Source organism: Pollachius pollachius (genome assembly GCF_949987615.1).
Source record: "Pollachius pollachius genome assembly, chromosome: 7".
In the NCBI taxonomy this organism is placed as follows: domain Eukaryota; kingdom Metazoa; phylum Chordata; class Actinopteri; order Gadiformes; family Gadidae; genus Pollachius; species Pollachius pollachius.
The window spans coordinates 17,054,531-17,068,415 of record NC_136940.1 but is presented as its reverse complement, the minus strand read 5'-3'; positions in this window follow the sequence as shown (position 1 = coordinate 17,068,415).

The following is a 13,885-nucleotide window of genomic DNA, read 5'->3' as shown; positions in this document are numbered from 1 at the left end:
TCCAAATGCTCTCTAGCAAACTTCAAATGGGCCCGGACATGCACTGGCTTTAGCAGGGGGACACATCTGGCACTGCAGGATTTGAGTCCCTGGCGGCGTAGTGTGTTAGTGATGGTAGCCTTTGTTACTTTGGTCCCAGCTCTCTGGAGGTCATTCACTAGGTCCCCCCGTGTGGTTCTGGGATTTTTGTTCACCGTTCTTGTGATCATTTTGACCCCACAGGGTGAGATCTTGCGTGGAGCCCCAGATCGAGGGAGATTATCAGTGGTCTTGTATGTATTCCATTTCCTAATAATTGTTCCCACAGTTGATTTCTTCACACCAAGCTGCTTACCTATTGCAGATTCAGACTTCCCAGCCTGGTGCAGGTCTACAATTGTGTTTCTGGTGTCCTTTGACAGCTCTTTGGTCTTGGCCATAGTGGAGTTTGGAGTGTGACTGTTTGAGGTTGTGGACAGGTGTCTTTTATACTGATAAGGAGTTCAAACAGGTGCCATTAATACAGGAAACGAGTGGAGGACAGAGGAGCCTCTTAAAGAAGAAGTTACAGGTCTGTGACAGCCAGAAATCTTGCTGGTTTGTAGGTGACCAAATACTTATTTTCCACCATAATTTGCAAATAAATTTCTTAAAAAAATCAGACAGTGATTTTCTGGATTTTTATTTTTTTATTTTGTCTCTCATAGCTGAGGTTTACCTATGATGAAAATTACAGGCCTCTCTCGTCTTTTTAAGTGGGAGAACTTGCACAAATGGTGGCTGACTAAATACTTTTTTGCCCCACTGTATATATTGGTATCTGTAGTGGGTTCAAATGAGTGTGAGCAGGCAGAGTTGTTGTCCCTCAGCGGGAGATTGTTTTATTGTCTTTAGAAGGAGAACACAAATACTCAAATTATAACAAAGGTTCTCCAAGAGTCGTTTCTTTGTGGGTTCTTGGTCTGATCTCCACTCGCTCTGGATCTCTGTGGTCCGTTCGCTCCTGGTTTCCTTCTCACTACAACACAAAGCAGGCACATAAGTACACACACCCTGGACACCTGCTCACAATCAGGTCCAATCCCCCCAGCCGATCCGGTGCGCTCCCAACCTGCCCATACTCCCCCATTCAGGCCAGACGTCGCACGTCCCCCCACACACCCCCACCGCCCGACACAGGCCGGGGTCGCATCCGGCCGCCAACTCACTCCCCCCCCCCAGAGCGGGAGAGGAAGTCCGCCACGGCCATCTGCACCCCAGGCCTGTGCACAACCCGAAAATTAAAGGGTTGCAACGCGAGGTACCACCGGATGATCCTCACGTTGACATCCTTCATGCGGTGGAGCCATTGGAGTGGGGCGTGGTCAGAGTAGAGGGTGAACGCACGCCCCAGCAGGTAGTAGCGAAGGGCACCGACCGCCCATCGGATGGCGAGACACTCCTTCTCCACCACGCTGTATCGACCCACCCGGTCTGATAATTTCCGGCTCAGGTACAGCACCGGGCGGTCGACCCCCTCCACCTGCTGGGTCAGGACCGCGCCCAACCCCCTATCCGACGTGTCCGTCTGCAGGGAGATAGGGAGATCAAAGTTAGGAGCACATAGAACCGACTTCCCACAGAGGGCTGTTTTAATAGCCTCAAACGACACCTGACGTGGCTCCGACCAGTGGACTGTATCTGGGGCCCTCTTACGGGTGAGGTCGGTCAAGGGGCTGGCCAGGTCCGAGAAGTGCGGCACGAACTGCCGGTAGTACCCGACCAGCCCAAAGAACCGCCCCACCTCCTTCTTGGTCCTGGTTCGAGGGGAGGTGACCACCACCGCAGTCTTAGCAACCTCTGGCCGGACCTTCCCCCCCCCCCAGGTGGTACCCCAGATACTGGATCTCCCTCCGCCCGATCACGCACTTCCTTGGGTTGGCCGTGAGCCCCATCCATCTCAGCGACTGAAGGACGGCCGCCATCTGCCGCACATAGTCCACTATAGATGACGACGTCATCAATGTAGGCAGCAACACACTGCCAGTAGCCCTTCGTGCAGTCCAGAGTCGTGTAATAGGTGGCCATGCCAAGCCGGTCCACAAGCTCGTTGATCCGAGGCATTGGGTAGGCGTCGAACTTCGAGACAGCGTTCACCCTACGATAGTCCACGCAGAACCGGACAGACTCGTCCGGCTTCCCCACAAGCATGACAGGACTGCTCCAGTTGCTGTGAGACTACTCGACCAAGCCCAACTCTAACATGGTTGCTAATTCGTGCCGCACCACATCTTGTTTGTGGACGGGCAGCCTATAGGGACGTGTCCGCACCGTTAACCCGGGCTGCGTCTCGATATCGTGAGTAATTATCGGGGTGCGACCGGGCAGGGGCGAAAAGACGTCGGCGAACCGGAGTTGCAGGCCGGCAACGTCCCGCGCCTGACTCCTTGAGAGGTCATCGCCCCGACCTACCGGAGGGATGGGACCTGGGCCCGGGACTTCTGGCCGGGGCTCAGTGCAAGTGCTCATGTGACAGTACCCCTAGTGAGTGAAGCTTTGCACGCAAGTCCATGACGTACTGGATTTCGTTTTTGCTGTCACTGGACCCCTCCTTCCAGTTTCCTTTAATGAGGTCCAGGACGCCCCTGAGCTTGTGCCCATTAAATAACTCAAATGGGGAAAACCCTTTGGAACCCTGGGGCACTTCCCGCACTGCAAACAACAGAGAGTCTAGCCATTGGTGCCAATTTCGAGCATCCTTGTCTATGTACATACGGATCATGGACTTTAACGTCCGGTTAAACCTCTCACACAAGCCGTCCGTGGCTGGGTGATAGACGCTTGTGCGAATGGCCTTGACCTTCAACAACCCGTAAAGTTCCGTAATCGTGCGTGACATGAAATTGGTGCCCTGGCCAGTGAGAATCTCTTTCGGGATTCCCACCCGCGATATGACATGAAACAACGCCTGCGCAACACTCTTCGCGGAGATGTTGCACAACGGAATTGCTCCCGGGTATCAGGTAGCGTAGTCGGTCAGAACTAACACAAATCGATACCCATGTGCGGAATGTTCTAATGGCCTAATTGGCATGGATAATGTCCATGCCAATGCGGTCGAAGGGGGCTTCCACCAGGGGAAGGGGCCGTAAGGGAGCCCTGGGGGACGGCCGGGGATTAACAAACTGGCACTCGGGGCAGGATGCGCACCACCTGCGAACCTCCCGACTCCCAACAATAACTATCACCTGGTCGTAGGCTGAGGTCAATGTGGCGTCACGAGACTGCTCGAGGGGGAAATTCCCACCACCGGTGGGAATCTCGGCGCTGGGACCTCTGGTTGAGGACCCCCCCCTCCCCCCCATCCCTGAGCAGCGTCGGATGCCCCCGCCTCGGCGCAGAACACAGCACACGACTTACATGTCCCTACCTGTCGTGTCCGCATCCCCGTAGTCCCCCTTACTGCCTGTGGAAACCCCGCCCAATCCAACCCAAGAATCAGGGGATGCGAGAGGCTCGAACTAACTGCCTGGTCCCTCAGCTGCTGGGCGAAGGCGAAGGGTCGGCCCCCCTCGCTGAAGGCCAGCGCCCGGAACCGCCGCCGATGTTCCTCCGGGTAGAGGCCCAGCCGGTCCCGGATGGCCCTGGTGATGGCGTCGTAGTCTCGCTGGTACTCGGCCGGCAGACCGTGGGCCGCAAGCTGTGCCTGTCCTGTTAGGAGCGGCAGGAGACGGTGCGCCCACTCCGGGCGAGGCCACCCTGAGACCTCGGCCACCCCCTGGAAGGTCTCGATAAAGGTTTCCGCGTCGTCTGCCTCCCGCATCTTCGGGACGTGTATATGGGTTGCGGGTCCCGGCCCTCGGGGTCCTTCACCGCGTCCGCCGGAGGCGAGGAGCTCACGAAGCATGGCCCGATCGGCGGCCAAGGACTGGGCCAGGTCCGTGAGCACCTCGGTCTGTGCCTGGTGGAGCTGGCCTTGCTGCTCGGTCATCTGGCCAGGTGCCCGAGTACGTTTCCCAACGGGCACTGGTCCATTTTTCCTCCGCTCAAGCCCCACATTGGGATCCACTGTAGTGGGTTCAAATGAGTGCGAGCAGGCAGAGTTGTCGTCCCTCAGCGGAAGATCATTTTATTGTCTTTAGAAGGAGAACACAAATACTCAAACTATAACAAAGGTTATCCAAGAGTCGTCTCTTTGTGGGTTCTTGGTCTGATCTCCACTCGCCCTGGATCTCTGTGGTCCGTTCGCTCTTGGTTTCCTTCTCACTACAACACAAAGCAGGCACATAAATACACACTCCCTGATTGGCCTGAGTGCGGACACCTGCTCGCAATCAGGTCCAATCCTCCCAGCCAATCCGGTGCACTCCCAACCTGCCCATACTCCCCCTGCAGGCCAGACGTCGCAAGTCCCCCCACAGTATCTATATAATATATTATAATATATAATATCACGGCTAAAAGCTGTGTGTGCCTCCGGATGATATTATGAATTAAAGACTGTGTCGGGTTCTCAGACTTCTCTGGTACCGCCACAACCACTAAAGCCCTGCACGGTTCCTGCATGGGTTCGGGTACCCGCGGGTACCCGAAGGGGTGACCCGCACAATTTGGATGAAACGAGTGAAAAATAATGAACTGTGTCTGACATGGGTGAAGGGTCGGGTGGCATGCCTGAACAGTGCGGGTTTTGCGATTGTGAGCAAGACGATGAACAGTGGACACACTATTCACTGAAACAGTGATTTGCTTCCATATAGCGTTTTTTTGCTTGCCTTTAATGCCAGCTTTTAGGCTACCAAACAAAATCAGACGGTTCGCATCAACTAGTGACACGAGTGTCTCAATGGGTAATGGCAATATTAATTTGTTATCCTACTTTTTGATTTTCAGGATTGACATGTCAACTGCTGCAAGTGAGAGGAACCACTTATCTTAATGTATATAAAAACCTATTTTTACCTGGAGAAACCGTTTTGGTGGAATGCAACCGAGGCTACTGGTTTTCCTTTAATGATCAGCAAACCTGGAAAACAATTACTTGTACAGAAAGTGGGCAATGGAATACAGCTGCAATATGCCAAGGTAGGCAACATTATTTTCGTGCATCAATTAGTTGTAGATGTATAAATATTCTTAGGATTGTTGTCCTCATATGTGAACCAACCAGGTCATCTCGATCCTTCAGCTTTGATTGGATTGCTGTTTTTTTAACAATTGTAATCAAATTAAAGTAAACCAAATAAGTTTATATAAGTGCCTAGAAATCTATATTGAGAACTATGTAGATGTCACAGTGTATGATTTGGGAAAACAATCATGAACTACTATAAGTTCCCAATGAGACACAATTGTGCTTCTTTATTCAGAGATCAAATGTCATCATCCAGATGACCCTAATTTGAAAGATCGGCTCAGAAGTACATGGGTTGGTGATATTGCCTACTACCGGTGCAAAGAAGGCTTCATGCCAACTGCTTATGCTACAGCTAGATGCACGGAAAAGGGATGGACACCAAACCCACTTTGTAAAGGTAATTTCATGGGGGATTTTTATTGATATGTGGTTTCTTGCATTTTCTAAATTTTTGTACAGGTCTGTCAACGTTCTCGTAAACATTGATCTCTATCATCGACCCTTCTACACAGGGCCAGACATATTGTAGAGAGACAGCAACTCCTATTGAACTAATGTGACAGGAAAACGACGGAAGTTCCATGCTTTAGCACCGGGTAAAGTGTGACTATATAGTCCAGAATAGGGTTTATACCGTTTTCATTTCAAATAAAATTATTATCTCAGTGGATAACCGTGCCCGCGGTGTGGAAACCTTGTGCTTAAATCCTTCCCAGCGCTTCATCCGAGTCTCCTGAAGTTGCAGCGCAGGCACACTGTGTAGCCTACAACGTAATGTTTTTAAGTTTCTTGAAGTTGGAATCATGGCAGAAGGAGGAGATGAGCGCTCAAGACATCCATCAGCCTTCTAATAGGGATGTGCATTTTTGGCAAAAATACTATTCAATATTCGCTGAGAAGTACTCAAATAAAATTTGAAAATTGGTGAACCAAGAACCTCCCACGCACCTCGGATACACGCACACACAATGACACATGGAGAGGCTTTTATGATTTGTATGAAATCAATCTGTTAATTTCTCCCACTGCCCCATCAACATTCAACATCAAAATTATTTTAACGTGGGCTTAGGCAGATCGATATTTATTTATTTTACTGAACACAGCCTGCATGACGGTGAACTAGACACGTCAAAAAAATAACTTCACATGGTGTGTCTTTTTACAATTTATTTTTTACCAGCATTCGTAGTGTTGATCAGCAGAGAAATAGTCCGGCAAAGACGTTGACGTCGCTTAGCAACCGAGGACGCTGGGGTTGATAGGTTACCGGACTACTTGCGAATTGATACGATAGAAAAAAACAAAACTTTCCTTGACAGCGGTCATTATATGCTTAGCAACGGTGAATTATCAAAAAAATACTCACCACCGGAAGATGTGAAGGCCCATGCAAGTGAACGGAGCGTTCAACAGCATTGAGAAGAGCCGTGTAATAAATAACAATAGTCACATTCATTTTTCGATATTCTACGTGACTCTGACTATTCGACGATCGTTGCCCATCCCTACCTTCTAAAAGGACTAATGCTATAATCCATTTGGATGGTACGTTTGTACGTGCAAGTCGTAAGTTGCAAATCTCCCCGCTTTCTTGCAGAATTTGCGGAGGCACGTCCCCTTTTGGTCGTAGTAAATGGGCTAGTCATTGTTATTGTTTGCTACATTAGCCTCTTTAGCAAACCAGCCCGAAAACAAACAACACAACTTTACATTGTATTGCAGGCACAGCAAGACCGTACAATGCATAAATTAGTGACCGAAGTAGTGATGTAATCAAGTGTGTAAAAGCATTTAAAATCTACCGTATTTTCCGCACTATAAGGCGCACTTAAAAGCCGGTAATTTTCTCAAAAAACGAGTGCGCCTTATAATCCGGAGCGTCTTATATATGGATCAATTGGTTAATTGGTTGATCCATACTGGTTGTAAACGGCGCTCTGTCAAAATGTTTCAGTATGAAAAACCAATAAAAACAATTTAATAATAATAATAAAATGTTTCACTACGACTACGATAAAGCCACACCGCTTGCAGCATTACGGCTATCGTAGTCAGTGCACACAGCATTTTACTGCGCTTACTCACGGAAGGTCACACTATACGATCACAGAGCCAGGAAATCGGGCGGAAGACTGGCCACACTACAAGATTCGAGGGTGCGATGCTCTACTTTGTATCATTCACGTTTGCAAGATATTTAAAAAATCTAAGGTTTGGAACTGCGTAATTGTGTTTTACTTTTTTGTCATAAAGGTTCCAGTTTTATTTCTGCTAAATTGCGTTGCGCGTGACGAGCTATACAATTAGCACAGCGCCATCTAGTGGATGCATAACGCATCCCCAGTCAAACGTTTGACTGCAGTATCTTCTATGCTATGCGCTTTATAATCCGGTGCGCCCTATTTATGAAAAAAGTTCTAAAATAGGTCATTCATTGAAGGTGCGCCTTATAATCCGGTGCGCGTTATAGTGCGGGAAATACGGTACATTGAAATTACCAATGTGATACAAATACAAAGAAAATAAATCTTGACGAGTAGTATGTTCGGCCTCACTGAACTCGCTCTACTTTCAATGCGACGAGATAGTAACTTAAAATGAACGTAGAGTTTATAGAATTCTAAAGATGGCCCAAGTCATACAGATTAGACTCTGGGGCAGGTTGAGGCTGCAACCCTGTTGTGCATTGAGTAATCATGCACTAAAAAAAATTGATTTTTTTTAATCCAAAGTGACAATTAAGGCTTAATACAACCAAAGCAATCACAATTAGATGACTACGCAATTGCCAAGAGTGCAGGGTTTATGGAGTTTATTAGTTTCATCGCATTCTATTAAAGCCATTCAGCATAGTTCAGCCCAGTGCAAAACCATCGGCCATTAACAAGAGTAGCCCAGGCAACATTATTTTTCTCCTTGTTTGTCTGTTTTTCAGTTTGTTTCATCATCAATAAATGTGGTGGAGAAAGAACTGGGGAGAGAAACTTTGGCTATAACTCTCTGAAGGACCAGAGTCATCGGAGAACCCGACACAGTCGTTTATTCATAATATCATCCGGTGGCGCACACAGCTCTTGGCCGTGAAATGATATATGATATTATAGATGTCTATATATTATATTATATAATTTAAATATAGAGCCCCTGGTGTGCCGCCGGAGCTCCCGGAGTGTTCTAGAATATCTTATAGCGCACGGCCAAAACCGTTTATACCATACTCCCCTAAGTCCCACCCACTGGCACTGATCTTTAATAGGTCTGTAGTGTCAGTGGGTCTCCCCCCCCTATAGGCAGGTTTGAAAATGAGGAACTAGTGATTGTAGTTTTTTATAGCCCCCCCCCCCCCCCCCCTTACACTTCCATTTTTTTTTTTCGTAATTTATAGCAGGAAGTGTAAGAGGGGGGGAGCTCTAAAAAACTACAAGCACTAGGTCCTCATTTTCAAACCCGCCTAGGGGGTGGGACTCACTGATGCTGCAGACCTATTACAGATCAGGGCATGTGGATGGGACTTAGGGGTGTATGGTATAAATGGTATAGAGAGTACACCGGTGTAAATTTGCGCTACGGTATGGATTTTGATGTTACTGTGTGACCGTTCACACGAGCGCTAAAGAAGCAATGATGTAGTGCCAGAGACGCAATCGTTTATTCAAAATATCATCCGGCGAATACAACTTTTGGCCGTGTTCTCTAAGATATTCTAGATCACTCTGGGAGCTCCGGCAGGAGACCTGGAGCTCTATATTTAAATGATATAATATAATATATAGAAATCTTTAATATAATATATAATATCCCGTGTTAAGCTGAGATGGAACGGTGACTCCTCTTCTATGGCGTGGTGAAGAATAAGCAAAGCGATAGATTCTCTTTAGCTTTTGGGGTATTTATTCTCTAGAATACATGACATACTGTCCAGTCAGTTCAACAACAACGTACAACGGGACAGTTGACCTGCGCGTATGCTTCACTAGAACATAGTGACATCATCACGTTGTCCCTTCAGAGTAAGGGCGCAATCATATATTAACACTTAACAACCCCACTCGCACTTAGCTCACTGGGTTACCTGGGAAAAGAAAAAACAGAACAATAACAGTTTCCCTCTTTCGCTTAACATACAACTATACTTTGCACTTTTAAGTGCCAAACATATCCTGAGCAAACTTCTTTAGCTTTAGCTTAGTGGCTGGCTTTGTCGACACATCGGAAATCATTTGCTCAGTAGGACAGTATTCCAAAGTTACCCTTCCATTATTTACAGTTTCTGTTGAAGTGGTACTTAATATCTATGTGCTTGCACCTTTGCCTGCTTACTGGGTTTCTGGCTTGTGCAATAGTACCCTGGTTGTCTTCGTACACCTTTGTTTGTATATATTTGTATTTGTCCATGCCTTCTAGAAGCTGTTCTAAGTAAATACATTCCTGTAACGCTGATGCTAAAGACATGTACTCAGCCTTGCATGTAGATAACGCTACTGTTGGTTGTTTTCTGCTTTTTCCATGAGATGAGAGAGCTTCCCTCACTCAAACTGGCACAATATCCTGTCATATTATGCCTATCCGTCACGTCTGATGCCCAGTCAGCATCACAGTATATTCTAAGACCTAGTCTCTTTGTGTCGCTTCCTTTGAAGCATAACTTCTGTTCTTTTGTACCTTTTGAGGTATCTGTACACATGTTTTACTGTGTTCCAATGTTCTTCAGTTGGTTCAGCAAAATGCTGGGATAATTTACTGACCACAAAGCTTAGATCTGGTCGAGTGCATGTGGACAAGTATATTAAACTTCCCACTGCCTCCCTGTACTTCTTTGGCTCATTCAGTTTGCTAGCGTCCTCTGAGTACTCAAGCTTTGGCTCACATGGAGTCTCTCTTGGCCTGCACTCCTGCATTTCAAACCTCTCTAGTGTCTTGGTTGCATATCTATGCTGTGTCATTGAAACCTGACCCTCTGTTTGGTTAAAGTCTATCCCCAGAAAATGGTACAACCTCCCTAGATCCTTCATCTTGAACCTCTCTGTGAGCATTCTCTTCACATTGTTCAGTACATCCTCATCGCTAGCGGCTACAATTAGATCATCAATCTATATGATCAAAATAAGCTTTTTGTTCTGTTTTTCTCTTGTGTACACACAGTTGTCTGAAGGATTCTGGTCAAAACCATTCTCAGATAGATATGTATGTAACATAACATTCCATTCTCCCTGACTGTTTTAGACCATATAAAGACTTCTGTAATTTACACACCATTTTTCCACCAGTTTCAGACTCTTTCTCAAAACCTTGTGGTTGCTCTATATATATTTCACAGTCAATCGGTGCATGCAAATAGGCCGTCTTATCGTCGGGTAAGGTAAGGTTCTCCTGTGCTGCCTTTTGCATGACCACTCTCACACTTGTCATATCTGCCATAGGTGAGAATGTCTCTTCATAGTCAATCCCTTGTTTTTGACTGTAGCCTTTCGCTACAAACCTCGCCTTGTACTTGTCTGATCCGTCGATATCACTCTTGAGTGCATAGACCCACCTACCCCCCACTGCCTGTTTACCCGGTGGCAACTGAGTGAGGCTGTAAGTCTTGTTCTCCTCCAGTGATCGCATCTCCTCATCCATTGCATTTTTCCACTGCTTTGACTTTGTTGATGCTATGGCGTCTTGGTAGGTTTGCGGAATGTCGCATACGGCTCTGTAACAGTAGTCAACACATGTTTTTTGCAGTTTTTCAACCTTGTCCTTGGTCTCAAACTCCTGCAGGTGACATGGTCTCCTCCTGTTTCTCGGTGGGTTCCTGCTGCTTACGATCTGTTCAGGTAAAACCTCAGAAGCACCGCTTTGAATATCCTGACCTGGTACATTTTCCACACATTCATCAACATTTTCTTCCATATTGACCTTGGGATGTACCTCTCTATCACTACATTCTATGTGTGACTCAGGCGTTTGTGTTTCTCTCTCTGTGGCTGCCTTGGTTGGGAATTTTACCAACCTGTGTTTCTGAACCCTCTCTGTGTCAGGATAGTTTACCAGGTGAGCTGGGCTGTTTTTGTCATAGCCTATGAACACACCCTGCTCACACCTAGAGTCTAGCTTGCCCTTTTCTTGCTTGTAGGCAAAACACACTGATCCAAAATTTTTGCAGTTTAGATACATTTGGTACCCTGCCATTTAACAGCTCGTACAGCGTTTTCTTTGTGCGTCTGCTGTAACACCTGTTTCTCACGTAAGCTGCTGTCTGGATAGCATAGTTCCATTGCTTGTTTGGTAGTTTACTTTCTACCAGAAAACATCTGGCCATATCATACAGTGTTCGCCACCCTCTCTCTGCTGTGTCGTTTTGGTGGGGCGAATAGGGCGCAGACGTCTCGTGCCTGATTTTATTCTTCCTTAACAGTGTTTGGAAGTCTCCACATGTAAACTCAGTGCCGTTGTCTGAACGGATACACTTGACTTCGCCATAAGGTGCTATGTCTGCCAAGAACCTTTCTGTGGCCTGTACTGCATCACTTTTGGACCTTAGAAAATACACCAATATGGTACCTGAGTAGTCGTCTGTAAAAGACGTCTGTGTGTATTTGTGTCCATCTATGCTCGGTGTCCGCAGGGACCTGCTAAGTAAGTGTACACCAGTTCCAATGGTTTCTTAGCCTTACTGTCTGGCTCCCTATTCCTTGTTTGGGTGAATTTGCCTTGTGTACACACTTCACAAAATGCTGGCCTTACTGCACCTCCCTTTATCTCCATGCCTTCCACTATACCCTGTAACTTCTGTACATCTTCATAGTTACAATGACCCAAAATCTCATGCCAGGTTTGTACATCATGACACACACATTGTTTACATTGGTCAACATTCATTTCAACAGTTGGCAAGTAAAACAAATTTCGACTTTCATGGATGTCAAACCTGCTGCCATCTTTGGTAACCATGCGATTGTCCTCTTTCTTAAAGGAGATCGTCGCTCCTCCGTTTATTGTTCTTGCAACTGAAAAGATGTTGTGTGGGTATGAAGGAATGTACAGGGCGTCTTGAAGTTGCACTCTGTGCTGGCGTCCGGCGTGGTCTAGTAGGTAGATCACCGCCGTTCCTCTCCGTTGTGCTATTCCGCTGCACTTGGTTCCGTCGGCCAACTCCACTGAATGGGACTCGGGCCGGAAGAGTTATCGAAGCTCTTAACTTTCCGATGTCATTGACAATGTGGGATGTCGCTCCCCCGTCCACCATGATGCCCTTCATGTTCATATTGTCCGGTGGTTTCTTTCTTTTGGTGTGATTGACCTTGAAGAGGTGGTCCTGGTCGCTATTTGGTTCCTCTGCAACACATATGGCTCCATCTTGAGTCCTCTTTTTCCTGCATATAGACTCTTGGTGTGTGTTGCTCTTGCAGTAACCGCACCACACTTTTATGGAGCATGCTGTTAACTTGTGTCCTTTTATTCCACACCTGTAGCATGTCACATCGGTATCTTCACTTTTTCTGCTGCTGGCGTGCGTTTTGGCTTGGCCTCAAACTCGTCTTCATCACGTTGCCTGCGGATTCTACTGTTTATTTTCTCAGACTCTTCGTAAATCCGTAGCCTTCTCTTGAAGTCTGCGAATGTAACATTATCTTCATTCTGTGTTATATGGACAGCTAGCGGCTTGAAGGAGTATGGTAGTCCGTTTAATACCATTGCTATGGTCAGTCCATCACCCATGGCCTCACCCGCATCTCTCAAAGCAGTAATGACGTTCTCCGCTCTTATCATATAGTCAGTAGCACTCTCGTTCTCTGCCATGCTTAACTCGGTCAAAGACGTGTACAAGTTTATTATTCTAGGTTGGCTTTTTCCCGAAAAATGAACCCTCAATATTCCCAGGGCTTTCCTGCCTTCATCGGCTGCATCGTGCCTGATCAGCGATAGGCTCTTATCGTCTATCAGTCTTACCAGTTCAGCATAACAATCAGCATTCTTCGCGCCATCTTGGGCTAGCTGTTCTGCGTTGGCGCCTGCAGGCTCATTCAATATTGTCCCTTTTAGCTTATGAATGTGCAAGTGGCCTAGGAATCTTGTTTCCCATAATTCATATTTGTCTTCTGTTCCATCGAATATAAGTTTTGCTCCAATGATTCCTGACGTTGTGCTTGCCATTTTTGCTTTCATGCCAATTTCACTCGGGGGCAATTGGACTCTTTGCTAGTCTCATAGCTTGCTATACTTTCATTGCTAAGCTGGGTTGTTATCTTCTTTAACTTTCACGTTATACGTCGCTACTCACGTTATATTTCTTCCGGGAATCTAAACGTTCACTTATGTCCAAGCTGGTACACAAAGCATTCACGTTAGCCTAGCATGTTCAAGTTCCATGTCTATACTGCGCGGCAACTTCTTCCGGGAATCTGTCCGAGATGCTTGTTAACTTGCTTGTCTCCAAACTCTTCCTGGGCCCATAACCTGTTAAGCTGAGATGGAGCGGTGACTCCTCTTCTCTGGCGTGGTGAAGAATAAGCAAAGTGATAGATTCTCTTTAGCCTTTGGTGTATTTATTCTCTAGAATACATGACTGACTACTGTCCAGTCAGTTCAACAACAACGTACAACGGGACAGTTGACCTGCGCGTATGCTTAACTAGAACATAGTGACATCATCACGTTGTCCCTTCAGAGTAAGGGCACAATCATATTTTACATCACGGCCAAAAGCTGTGTGCACCTCTGGAGGATATTATGAATAAACGACTGCATCAGGTTCTCAGACGTCTCCGGTCCTTCCACATCACTCTGACGCCGTGGTTCAATCTG